Source organism: Trichosurus vulpecula, chromosome 6 (assembly GCF_011100635.1).
Source record: "Trichosurus vulpecula isolate mTriVul1 chromosome 6, mTriVul1.pri, whole genome shotgun sequence".
In the NCBI taxonomy this organism is placed as follows: domain Eukaryota; kingdom Metazoa; phylum Chordata; class Mammalia; order Diprotodontia; family Phalangeridae; genus Trichosurus; species Trichosurus vulpecula.
Window position 1 is genome coordinate 179,299,161 of NC_050578.1, and position 14,806 is coordinate 179,313,966.

The following is a 14,806-nucleotide window of genomic DNA, read 5'->3' on the forward strand; positions in this document are numbered from 1 at the left end:
ACACAATTTAGATACAAAGGCTGATACTATAAGCAAAGTGGGAGAGCAAGGAATAGTTTACCTGTCAGATTTATAGAGCATAGAAGAATTCATGACCAAGCAGGAGACAGACAACATTATGAAATGCCAAATAGATAATTTTGAGTACATTAAATTGAAAAGTTTTTGAACAAACAAAGCCAATACAACCAAGATTGGGAGGGAAGCAGAAAACTGGGAAAGAATTTTTATAACCACTGTCTCTGATAGGCCTCATCACTAAAATATATAGAGAGCTGAGTCAAATTTGTAAGAATACAAGTCATTCCCCAATTGACAAATGTTAGAAGGATATGAAGAGGCAGTTTTCAAATGAAGAAATTAAAGGTATCTGTAGCCATTGAAGAAATACCCTAAATCACTATTGATTAGAGAAATGCAGATCAAAACAACTCTGAAGTATCACATCACACCTATCAGGTTGGCTAACATGATGAAACAGGAAAATGAAAAATGTTGGAAAAGATGTTGAAAAATTGGAAAACTAATGCTTTGGTAGTGTTGCTTAGAATGTCACTGAGTAAGTAAATTAACTTTAGTAAAATTGTAATTTTTATTATATTGGTTTGGCCTACCCACAAGTAGTTGATATTTCTCCAATTGTTTAGATATCTTCATTTGTGTGCAAAGTGTTATGTAATTTCATTTAAATATTCTTTGCGTTTGTCTTAGCAGATAAACTCTAAAGAATTTTATATTGTCTGTAGTTATTTCAAATGGAATTTCATCATCTCTTGCTGCTGGGCTTTGTTGGTAGAACATAGAAATGCTCATGATGTAGGTGTTTTTTATTTTATATTCTGCAGCTCTGCTAAAGCAGCTAATTGGTTCAACTAGTTTCTCTAGGTGATTTTCTAAGGTTCTATAATAATACCATCTTATTAACTGCAGAGTAATAGTTTTGTTTCCTCATTGCCTATTTTTATTCCTTCAATTTCTTTTTCTTGTCTCATTGGTATAGCTAACAATTCTAGTACAGTATTGACCAGTAGTGGTAATAATGGGCATTCTTGCTTCACTCCTTGGCTTACTGGGAAGGCTTCGAATTTGTCCCCATTACAGACAATGATTGCCCTTGCTTTTAGGTAGATATTACTTATTTTAAGAAAGGATCCAGTTACTCCAATGCTTTCTGGTATTTTTAATAGGAATGGGTTTTGTATTTTGTCAAAGATTTTTCTGTATCTGTTGATGCATCATATGATTTTTTTTTGTTTTCATTATAGATATTGTCATTTTTGATATAGATTTGTTTTCTTAATATTGAATTATCTGGGATAAATCTCACCTGGTCATAATGTATGATATTTATGAATATATTGCTATATTCTCCTTGGTAGAATTTCACTTAATTTTTTTTTTGCATTAACACATGTTGTGGAAATAGGGCTGTAGTTTTCTGTTTTTGGTCTCCTTTGTTTGGTATCAAAAACATATTTATGTCATAAAAGGAATTTGGTGCATATCTTTTAAAGCTATGTTTTCAAACAGTTTATATAGTATTAGGATTAATTTTTACTTAAATGTTTGGTAGAATTCTCTTGTGAATTCACCTGGGCCTGCAGCTTTGTTCTTAGGGAATTCATTGATTATTCAATTACTTTTTCTGAGATAGGGTCATTAAATTATTCTATTTCTTCTTATGTTAAACAAGACAATTAATTTTTTTGCAAATATTCATCCATTTTACATAGAATTGGATGAAATAATCCTAATTATTGTTTTACTTTCATCTTCATTGGTGGTGCATTCACTTTTCATTTCTGATTCTTGTAATTTATTTTTTGCCTTTTTTTTAAATCAAACTGACCAATGATTTATCAGTGCTATCATAAATATAAGTGAGTGTGTGTATACATACTTTCAATTTTATTAAACTCTCCTTTGATTTTTGGGATTTACATTTTGTTATTGAATTGGGGATTTTTAACTTGCTCTTCTAGATTTTTCGTTGTATGACCAATTCATTGATCTGCCATTTGTCTCTTTTATTAAATGTATGCACTTAGCGTTATTAATGTTTCCCTAAGTACCGCTTTGGCAACATTCCATAGATTTTGGAATGTTGTCATGCCTTTAATGAAATTATTGATTATTTCTATGATTTGTTCCTTGGCTCACTCATTCTTCAGGATTTTATTTAGTTTTCAATTAATTTTCATTTTATGTCTCTATTGCCCCTTATTGAACATAATTTTTATTGCATTATGGTCTAAAAAGGGTGCATTTAATATTTGTGCATTTCTGCATATGATTGGGAGGTTTTTAATGTCCTAATACATTGTCAATTTTTCTGTGATTGAACTATGACAGCTGAGAAAAATGTATGCTGATTTCTTTTCCCATTCAGTTTTCTCCTCAGGTCTACCATATTTAACTTTTCTAAGATTTGATTAGTCTCTTTTACTTCTTCCTTATTTATTTTATAGTTAGATTTATCTAGCTCTGAGAAGGGAAAGTTGAAGTCAACACTAGTATATTTTTGCTATTTCTTCTGTAATTCACTTAAATTTTCATTTAAGAATGTGGATGCTTTGCCATTTGTTGTATACGTATTTAGTATTGATATTACTCTATTGTATATGGTGCCTTTTAGGAGGATGTAATTTCCATGCTTATCCTTTTTAATTAGATATATTTTTGCCTTTCCCTTGTCTAAGATCACGATTTTTACCCCTGCATTTTTACTATAGTTAAATCATAATAGATTTTGACCCAGCCCCTTATTTTAACTATGTGTTTGTCTCTCTGTTTCAGGTGTTTCTTGTACACAGCATGTTGTCAGATTCTGGTTTGTAATCCTTTCTGCTATCCACTTCCATTTTATGAATGCATTCATCTCATTCATGTTCACAGTTTTGATTATTAATTATGCATTTCCATCCTCTTTCTCTTTTTACCCTATTCCTTCTCTAAAGCCTGTTTTGCTTCTCACCGCTGCCTTTTATCTGTCCTGCCCTTTATTGTCCCCTTTCTTATTCCCTTCCCCTTCTATTCCTCTGTTGGATAAAATAGATTTCTGTTACCAGTTGTTGTTATAATACAAAAATGTTGATTTCACATCATAGATTGGCCCTAACTAAAGCATTTCTGGTGTCTAGATATTTTCAAACTGTATGAGTCACTTATTTTCTGTTAAAATTATTTTACCTATATGCATCTAAATTCATTTACTATTATTATTATTAATATTATTATTATTATCATATTCCATATATCCTACTGTAGTTTAAATTCTCTAAAGACAAATCCTTACCTCCAGATTAATTTTCTTACTTTTCTAGTGAGAATGTAAAGAAGGAAGTAAGTTGATTATTTCAATCATTTATCAATTTGTTTGTAACTGGACCAAAATACAGTGTTCAAAGTTAAAATAATGTTGTTAGGACATTTAAGTGCTATGTAGCTATTAGCACCCTCTGTTATATTTTCTGACACTAATACTGTGAAAGCAAGTGTTTATAGCATGAGACTGAGAGTAGTTTTGTATTTTCATCTATTTCATGAGTTACCATATGGAGCCAAAACAAAATTTGCTTAGTAGTTAAACTTCTGTTGATGTTCTCCAAAATTACTTTGCTGATCCTTAATAAAAAGTCAAAGTCTGACATCAGGAATATACTCAACGTCTTTTTTTAATCTGGTACATAGTAAATTGCTATCAAATACTTGCTAATAAACTTTTTGGATCATCCAAACCATTTGCTCCATTAACACAGCATTTTAAAAAATACACCAAAATGCAAAGTCAGAGTAGGATTCATGCACCCGAAATTAGGATAAATGCCTCTTCTCTATCCTATCTGTAAATTTATCTTCCAATGTGTCTTTTCCTTGAATGTGTTGCTTACAGACTGAACTATAAATATTACAGTGGGATTCAGTTGCCTTTTCCTTTATAGAGATGGACAATAGAGGCATCCTTGAAGTCCTGGGGGATAACCTCTTCTTTCCATACAATTTAGAATATTTCAGTTGGCTTTTTTATGAGCAGTAGACCCCCTGCCATGTAAATCTCACCTGGAGTAGTATCAGCACTAGGCACTTTGACACATGAGAGAAGCCTAATGGCATTCGGGTGTCCGAGCAGCCTTTTTTAGGGACCACACTGCCACCTCATGGCATGAGGAAAGGGCTAGAAAATTTGCCCTAAAAATTATCTGTTTCACCCAACCTTGGCTTGCTTACCATGGGAGGAGGGCATCACACCCTGCTGTCAAAACACACATAAAAAGTTTGAGAACTTTTGTGAAGATGATTCCATTCACCACTGGCACTTAGAATGTGTGCACACTTATGACAACAATAAATCCGATAGACCTAATAAACAAACAGCTGTAGTTGTGAAAGAACTTAGCAGGTATCACATCAAAATAAGAGCCTTGAGTGAAACAAGGCTGGCAAATGAAGGCCAGCTTACTGAAGTAGACTGTGGATACACACTTTTCTGGAATGGCTGAAGTGATGGGGAGTGCCTTGAAGCTGGTGTATATTTTGTAATCAAAACTAATCTGGTCAACAAGCTTCTCTCCTTCCCCAAAGAAGTAAACAACAGGCTCATAATAATGTAATTGTTGTTTGCAGAAAAGTGCCATGCCACCATCATCTTTGCATATGCTTCAACCATGATGAATCCTGATGAGGTCAAAGAAAAAAATTATGAAGACCTGGAGACCCTCATCATCAATGTGCCAACAGAAGACGAGTTTATTATTCTGGTTGACTTTAATGCTGGAGTAGACAGAGACTACCAGACACAGCAGGAAGTCTTGGGGAGGAATGAAGTAGGAAGCAACAATAGCAAGAGTCGCTTACTAATGAAGACTTCTGCATCTCATGAACTTCTTATTACCAACTGTCCTCTGTTTATCTAAATGCAGTAAAACTTTTTGGATTCACCCTCATAGCACATCGGAATTAAATAGACTATATCGTTATAAGGAGAAGAGACAGACAGGATGTGAAAGTCATAAAGGCGATGTATGTCACAGAGTGCTGAACTGATCATAGACTTATCCTTTCCAAGCTAAACATTCACATTTAACAAAAATGGTGTTCCCAAGGAAAAAGTACTATCAGAAGACTTAATGTCAGCATATTAGAATGCTTCTCCAAACATGAACAGTCTCTTTCTAATTTGGAGGAATACCTGAGCTAGCGCAGAGTTGGTAATAGTGGAGCAGAAAAAGAGTGGGCAGCTTTCATAGCTTACTCATCTTGGCCAGAACACTTATAAACATCAAGATCGATTTGACAAAAATGATAGAGAACTTTAGAAGATGCTAAATGAGAAATAAGAACTCCATAGAATTTACCAACAAAATAGTCTGTTTCTTTCTAAAAGGCAGCATTTGACTTTATCAAAAGTAAAGTGTAAGTGAAGCCTGGAAAGATGCAGAATTCTTCACTCAGTAAGAAGGCAGATAAAATTCAGTTTTATGCTGATAGTAACAATCCAAAGTGCTTTTGGGGTGCCCTGAAGGCTACTTATGGGCCAGGGACCTTTTGGTTCAACTCACCTACTAAGTGCTGATGGAGCTTCATTGATTAGTGATAAGGGCACGAACGTGCAGAGATGGGATGAATGCTTCCATAGTGTTCTCAACAGACCATCATGAATTAATGCTGAAGCCACTGCCTCTATGCCTCATGTAGAAGCCAACCCCTCTCTAGCTGAACTTCCAAATGAATAAGAGATTTTGAATGCCATTAGGCTTCTCTCATGTGTCAAAGTGCCTAGTGCTGATACTACTCCAGGTGAGATTTACAAGGCAGGGGGTCTACTGCTCATAAAAAAGCCAACTGAAATATTCTAAATTGTATGGAAAGAAGAGGTTATCTCCCAGGACTTCAAGGATGCCTCTATTGTCCATCTCTATAAAGGAAAAGGAAATAGGTTGGCCTGTGACAATCACAGAGGGGTCTGTCTCTTAGTCTGATGGCAAGATTCTTGCCAGAGTTGCTTTTAATAGGCTGATCCTTCACCTGGAAAGATGATCAGTTCCCCAAGAGTCACTGTGGTTTCAGAAAGGGCTGTGGAAGAGCTGATGGATTTTTGCTGCCTGACAACTCCAGGAGAAATGCCAGAAGCAGAGTGTAAATCTGTATAGAATATTCATTGAGCTGACCAAGGCCTTTGATATTGTCAGTCATTAAGACTTATGGAGAATCGTAGAAAAATTTGTTTTATTCTGGACAAATTCATCAGTATTGTACCTCAGTTTCGTGATAGCGTTCTTGCACTGGTTCTGGAAAAAATGAGTGACGCTCTTGCATTTTTCCCAGTATAAACTAAAACACACACACACACACAATAATAAAGTAAAATATGCCTGTATTCTTGCTCCCATTCTTTTTAGCATGATGTTTTCAGCAATGTTGTAGGACAAAAGGTCTATCAAGGTCAGCTTCCACACTGACAGTAAATTATTTAATCTGAAAAGGCTTCATGCCAAGGCTAAAGTGGAGGGAGATTTGGTGCCTGACTTTTTGTTCATAGATGATTATACACTCAATACAGCCTCTCAGGCCGAGATGCAACAAAGTATGGATAGATTCTCTCTATTGCTTGTGATAATTTTGGCTTATTGATTAACACCAAGAGAGCAGAGGTTCTCCATCAGCCCTCAACACACCATACGATACACGGAACCATCAGTTACAGCAAATGGGGAAATTCTAAAAATGCTATGGATAAGTTCATTTACATTGTCAGTAGACTTTCTAGGAACGTTCACATAGGTGATGATATTGACACACACGTTTCCAGAGCTAGCTCATTGTTTGGAATGCTCTGAATTAAAGTCTGGGAGAGAAGTGCAAGGCTGTCTACCAAACTAAATGTCTACAGAGCTATTGCACTGACCTCATTGTCATATGCCTGTGAAACCTGGACAGTCTACCAGCGCCATTCCAGGAAACTGAATCCTTTCCAGTTGAATTGTCTTAGGAAAAGTCTGAAGATTACCTGACAAGATAATGTACCAGACATTGAGGTACTTTCCCAAGATAAACTGCCAAGCATTCAAACTACTGCAGAGAGCACAACTCTGATGGTCTGGCCACATTGTTCAAAGGCCAAAAGTACATTTTGCATAAAAAAACCCCTATGTTACAGAGAACTCACATAAGGTAGATGCTTACATGGAGGTCAAAAGAAGCAATACAAGGACACTCTGAAGGTCTCTCTGAAGAATTTTGAAACCTATCGTGAGATGTAGGTAACACTAGCATAGGACCACCTAGCATGGTATGCCCACATCAAAAAGGTGCTGTGGTCGTGAGCAAAGCAGAATTGTAGTGGCTCAAAAGAAATGTGAGATGTGCAAATATAGAGACATCTCTACTGCCAGTGTTTATATGGATTATTTGTGTCTGACCTGTGGTAGAGTCTTCCGAGCTTATATTAGTCTGATCAGCTGTATTCAGAAATATTATGCTTTGACCCTAACATGATATCATTTCATTTTTGTCCTGTTCAAGAATGAAGGGCAACTTCTACATATTACACATAATGTATACACACATATGTGTTATATATAAAAATATATGTGTTATATACACACATATATGCACATATGTATATATGTTTACAAGAAATTACCTGATTTTAATGCATTATAATATTGATGTTAGGTATACTCTGTGATACTATGAATCATGTCTAGTTTTTTTGCATTTGACATCACTTTACATATCTGAAGGAAATAATCTTTCACCCACAAATCGATCAAGGTTAAAAATTCCTTGTTCCTATACCTTATTCTCATGTCATGATTTTGAACTTTCTCATAACATTTCTCATCTGTATCAAGATGCAATAAGTAGTATACACTTTTCAGTGTCTTTCTTAAAACATAACATCTTTAAATCAATTTCATTTGTTGTGTAACTTGCATGGGATACAGTGCCAGGAGCAGTTCTTTTAATCTGGCCATGATAATTTTATCAATAATGTACAGGACTATTTTTTCCTCTTTTTATAAGCCAGATTCTATGCTAATCTAAAGTCTGTCAGCACAACCTACTTTATTGACATATTTTCCCTAATTCTTTACTTGCACAACAGAACCAACACAGAGGATTTTACATTTATCCCTATTTCATTTCATCTGTTTAGATTATGGCTATTCTTCTACCTTACAATGATTCTTCAATCTCTATAGATTCATATCCCCTAAAATTTTTATGAGAATGATATATATGTCTTGTCTCGATAACCTTATAGTTGCTAATCAGAAAAGGGCAGAAGACAGTGCCCTGAGACATATCCCTAGACAATTTCCTCAATATTGATATTGATCAATTAATCAACACCCTTTGTGTCCAGATATTATACTAATGAAAGGAAATTCCACTTAACTGTTTTACCACTCAGGCTACTCTTCTACATCTGTTCTTAAAAATGTAGAGACTTCATTAGACCTCTTGCTAAAATCCAGATATGACATGTATATAACATTCACTTGTTCTACCAGTATACTCTAGTAACTCTTTGAAAAACATAAATGACTTTAATTGGACTTAGTCATTAGTGAAAAATATAAATGAGTATATTGGGACTTATTTTTATGAAAAATATGAGCTTAGCATGACATTCTTAATGAATCCATGGTGACTCAATAATTATTGCTACATTTTGTATGTGTTCATAATTCATCTGTTATTTTAATAACCCTTTCTAGAATTTTGCAGTAGTGTAGTATCTAATAATAGTACAAGTGTCTAGATCCTATATTCTTCATCTATTTAACAATAGGAACATTTTCTAGTACCTCCCAATTTACTAGGAACCATCAAAGATGACTGCAAGTATCAACCAGGTATCAGATGACATTTACAAAATATTTGGGTGCTATTAAGTGACAGACAAGATATTTTAAAAATGGAAGAACTGGAAATAAAGATAATGTCTCCTTATTCTTAGTCCATATTTATTTTTCCCCTCTAAAAATATGCTGCCTTTTACTTAGTAAATGCTTTTTAAATATTGCCTATCTCTTTCAGAATGGAGTAAGGAATACTGTAAACAACGCATAAATAGAAATATTACATAAACATAACAATGTACAATTGACATAAGAGAGCGTTCATAGGAAATTGTTGTGGCTGTAAGAAATACACTAAAATAAACTAAAAAAGAGAATAGAACATCTACTTTCTCTAGTGAAACTTAGATAGACAACTAGCATCTATGCCACATACTTAGTACTATAAAATAAGATATGTTAGGAATTGACAATACAAGACAAAAATGTACACACAAGTATTTACTTATCTCAGAGAACTTACATCCAACTGAGGAATATCATTTATAAGATCTGTGAGTCAGCATAAGAGATGTGATGTTCTACAACTAAAGTGCCCAATGCATAATAGGCTCTTAATATATTGATTAATGACTGACAAAAAAGACCTATCAGGGTTTGATCTAGTACAGATGTATTTTTTTAAATTTATTTTTAGTTTTCAACATTCATTTCCACAAGATTTTGAGTTACAAATTTTCTCCCCATTTCTACCCTCACTCCCACCCCAGGGTGGCATGTATTCTGATTGCCCCTTTCTTCAGTCTATCCTCTTTGCTATCACCCCCTTCTCCCACATCCTCTTTCCCCTCACTTTTTATAGGGAAAGATAGATTTCTATATCCCATTGCCAGTACAGATGTATTTACGTAGCAAAACTGAAGAATAGGGGGTGGAGGCAAGATGGCAGCTGGAAAGCAGGGACTTGAGTGAGCTCCCCCATAGGTCCCGCCAAACACCTATAAAAATGGCTCTGAACAATTTCTAGAACTGCAAAACCCACGGAATAGCAGAGGGAAACAGGGCTTCAGCCAAGGACAGCCTGGATGGTCGTGGGGTAAGGTCTATTGCATGGAGCTGGGAGCGGAGCAGAGCCCCGTGTGAGCCGTACCTAGACCAAAGAGACCGGAGCCCAGCAGAACAGGCCCTAGCACCCTGAATCAGTGGTCTGTGGCAGTTATCAGATTTTTCAACCCACAAACACCAAAGACGACAGAGAAGGTTAGTGGGAAAAGTTGCTGGGACAGAGTGAAAGGAGTTCACCATTTGGCCACCACCTCAGGGGCAGTGGAGGTGGTGCAGCTACAGAACTACAGATGCAGTTGCTTCCAGCTCCACCTGGTGGGAAAAATTAAGTGGCAGATCTGAGCAGCAGTGCAGAGCCAGCTTAGATCTGAACCAGATCTGGGTTGGTGGTTCTTGGGGGAGCAGACGGGCTTGTGTGGCAGAGCTTGCTGTGTAGAAATAGCTCTGAAAACAACAGCACAACCCCTCAAGCTTGGGACAAAGTACTCTCTACTCTACAAGCAGTAATACCCCAAAGAAAGACTCAAGGGTCAAGTAAGTTGGCTGGAAACATGAACAGGCAGCAAAACGAAGTCAGATTCAGACTCAGACTTTGGAATCTTTCTTTGGTGACAAAAAAGACCAAAACATACAGCCAGAAGTCAACAAAGTCAAAGAGCCTACATCAAAAGCTTCCAAGAAAAACATTTACTGGTCTTAGGCCATGGAAGAGCTCAAAAAAGATTTGGAAAAGCAAGTGAAAGAAGTAGAGAAAAAATTGGGAAGAGAAATGAGAGTGATGTGAGAAAACCATGAAAAACAAGTCAATGACTGGCAAAAGGAGACCCCAAAAATACTGAAGAAAATAACACCTTAAAAATAGACTAACTCAAATGCCAAAAGAGCTCCAAGAAGCCAATGAAGAGAAGAATGCCTTGAAAGGCAGAATTAGCCAAATGGAAAAAGGAGGTCCGAAAGACCACTGAAGAAAATACTACCTTAAAAGTTAGACTGCAGCAAGTGGAAGCTAGTGACTTTATGAGAAATCAAGATATTATAAAACAGAACCAAAGGAATGAAAAAGTGGAAGACAATGTGAAATATCTCATTGGAAAAACCACTGACATGGAAAATAGATCCAGGAGAGATAACTTAAAAATTATGGGACTACCTGAAAGCCATGATCAAAAAAGATCCTAGACATCATCTTTCAAGAAATCATCAAGGAGAACGGCCCTGATATTCTAGAGCCAGGAGGTAAAATAGAAATTGAAAGAATCCACTGATCACCTCCTCAAAAAGATCCCCAAAAGAAAACTTCTAGGAATATTGTCACCAAATTCTAGAGCTCCCAGATCAAGGAGAAAATACTGCCAGCAGCCAGAAAGAAACAATTGAGTACTGTGGAAACACAATTAGGATAACACAAGTTGTAGCAGCTTCTACATTAAGGGACCAAAGGGCTTGGAATATGATATTCTGGATGTTAATGGATCTAGGATTAAAACCAAGAATCATCTACCCAGCTAAACTGAGTATCATGCTCCAAGGCAAAATATGGCTTTTCAATAAAATAGAGGACTTTCAAGCTTTCTCAGTGAAAAGACCAGAGCTGAAAAGAAAATTTGACTTTCAAACACAAGAATCAAGAAAAGCCTGCAAAGGTAATCAAGAAAGAGAAATCATAAGGGATTTACTAAAGTTGAACTGTTTTGTTTACATTCCTACATGGAAAGATGATGTGTATAATTCATGAGACCACAATATTAGGGTAGATGAAGGGAATATATATATATAGAAAGACAGAGGGCACAAGGTGAGATGAATATGAAGGGATGATATGTAAAAAAAGTCAAATTAAGGGATGAGAGAGGAATATATTGAGAGAGGGAGAAAGGGAGAGATAGAATGGGGTAAATTATTTCACATAAAAGTGGCAAGAAAAAAGCAGTTCAGTAGGGAGGGAAGAGGGGGCAGGTGAGGGGGAATGAGTGAATCTTGCTCTCATCGGATTTGACGTGAGAAGGGAATAACAAACACATTCAATTGGGTATCTTACTCCACAGGAAAGAAGGAGGAAAGAGATAAAAAAGGAGGGTGCTATAGAAGGCAGGGCAGATATGGGGAGGAGGTAATCAAAAGCAAACACTTTTGAAAAGGGACAAGGTCAAGTGAGAAAATTGAATAAAATGGAATAGGATAGGAAGGAGCAAAATATAGTTAGTCTTTCACAACATGAGTATTGTGGAAGGGTTTTACATAATGATACACAATGTGGCCTATGTTGAATCACTTGCCTTCTTAGGGAGGGTGTGTGGTGAAGGTGGAGGGGAGAGAATTTGGAGCTCAAAGTTTTAAAGACACATGTCCAAAAAAAAAGGTTTTTGCATGCAACTTGGAAATAAGATATACAGGCAATGGGGCATAAATATCTATCTTGCCATGCAAGAAAGTAAGGGAAAAGGGGATGGGTGGAGTAGGATGACAGAAGGGAGGGCTGACTGGGGAATGGGGCAACCAGAATATATACCATGTTGGAGTGGGGAGAGGGTAGAAATGGGGAGAAAATTCTTAATTCAAACTCTTGTGGAAATCAATGCTGAAAACTAAAAATATTAAATAAAATGAAATGGGTACAAAAAACGAAGAATAGAACTTCCTTTGAGATCTCCACTTTTTAGGCTTTTTCCTCCTTTTTGTTTTAAAAGAAATGACAAATATTAAGCATACAAGAGTAGCTGCTCAAAAACAACTTGTTATATTAATATATCTTGGGAGTAAAAATAAAAAGGTATGGAAGAAGCCCCAAAGGTTTTATTTTACATTTTGTTCTAAAAAACAAACATATTACTCATTAGTTTAAGTAATAAAAGTAATCATTTTTAACAGTCACTGTCATACTTTATAGGAAAATAAATTTTCATCTGTATCTACTCCTTTCCTTGGCTATCATAAATGTGTAACATTTTTATTTGAGATGAAATAAGATTTTGTAAGTTAAAATGTTATTACATGAAGTAGATAAAAGAGTCTTTTTCAAAGTAGTTTACATTTATTTCATTACTAAAATAATGGCTCATAATATCCTTTATGATTTTATCCCTCGAGGGTCAGAACATATAGATATGCAAGCTACTGTATAGTAAATTCTCACACTATCAATGCATATTACTTATCTCTGGTTTATATCCATGTTTTATCTGTTTAAGCATATTTTTACTTCTCTAAATACAAACATGGAAATAAGATCATCTAGCTCATTTACAGGCATATCTAAAAAGAGAGATTATGTTTATTTTCTATTTTTATATATCCAATCAGAGACTCTTCAAAGAGTGGGACCAGCCTGTGTTTAGATCCATTCTATGCACTTGTTTTTACCAAGAGGGGAGAGAGGCTGCTGCTCTTTGGGTAGGGGAAAAAGGAAGTCTCTACCCACCCACCCTCTTCTAGGTACTGAAGAGGTTTGCCCCAACTATGGTTTCTTAGTCAAATATCTAGAGATGGCAGAAATTTTGTTTTTGTTGTGTTTTCTTGTATCTTGAAGTAAGAAGAGAAAATAGTAATGGAGTACTCTACTGTAGTTTCTCACTCTGAGGGAGGAGAGATGATATGAAAGAGCATGGAGACCACTGGGATTGGGAACAGTGAGTTAAGTCAAGCTTGGTGCCATATTAGGCTCAGAAGTAGGTGGGTAAGCAACATGTGTAGGGCAGGAGAAGCATTTTTTAAAGACACCAAAGTTTTTACTTATGTTGAAAGCTTCAATGTACAGATTCTGGTTACAGAATGATACTAGCTTATGATCCTACAGGAAGTGCAGGCTGCAGACTGACTTTCACTATGCCTTTCTATAGGAGATTTCAGCTTGAAGGCATTTGAGAGCCAAACAACTCTGATAGAATTAGGAATGAAGCTACACTCACTCTTTAGAGACTGTGTTGATGCTGCTTTCATTGCCTTACAATTTTCACTATGTTCTACAACTTCCATGTCATTGTATGATTTAATCAGTTATCATTATGAAATACTGAATACCTGACTAAAATTAACTTCATATATTCCCAGTTTAAGAGGATACAGAAAACTTAATTAATAAAAATACATCACCTTCAAAAGTATTCATGATATTAATGGCTATTTGAGAGGATCCATTGCTGAAGGAGCTCACAGGTTAAACTAGTTTTAGATTTCAAACCCTCAGTTGGTCTTAGTCTGCCTGTGTACCTATATTTTTGGAATATTGAAAGCAATGCCTTCAGGTTTTTTTTAAGTCTGTGCATTAGGATAAGCAATTGAAGATGTTAATGTGAATGAAATGGTTTACTTGGAAGTGTTTAAGAGAGAGAGAGAGAGAGAGAGAGAGAGAGAGAGAGAGAGAGAGAGATTGAGAGAGAAAGGGCAAACAGTGCCTTACCTTGCTATAGTGAAGTAGAAAAAAGGGAAGAATTGGAGAAGGGATAAAACAAATTGTGTTCAGACTGTTTACTCTTTAAGCTGGTCAGTGAGTCAGAATTCTCATGAAGAACTAGCCCTTCTTGCCAAAGCAAACCACCCTGCTTCCATCTGTGATCCTATCCCATCCAGTCCTCTTTATCTGATTGCCCCTTCTATCATCACTACCCTATTCAATTTTTAATAACTTTTGGCTCCTCTGTTGCCTATAAACACGTACCACTTCCATCTTAAAAGCAAAGAAAATTAAACAAAAAACAAAAATAAACAAAAACCCATATGACCTCACTACCCTTTCTTGCCATCATGTTATTTACCTCCTCTTCTTTTTGGCTAATTGTTTTAAAGAGCTTTCTACATTAGATGCCTGTAATTTCTGTTTTCTTATTTCTACATCTTCTGTGATCTGGTTTTTGATATCATTATTCAACATAAAGCATCCTTTTTAAAAATAATGTTTATGTCTTAATTTCCAAATCTTATGTAAGTTATGACGCACA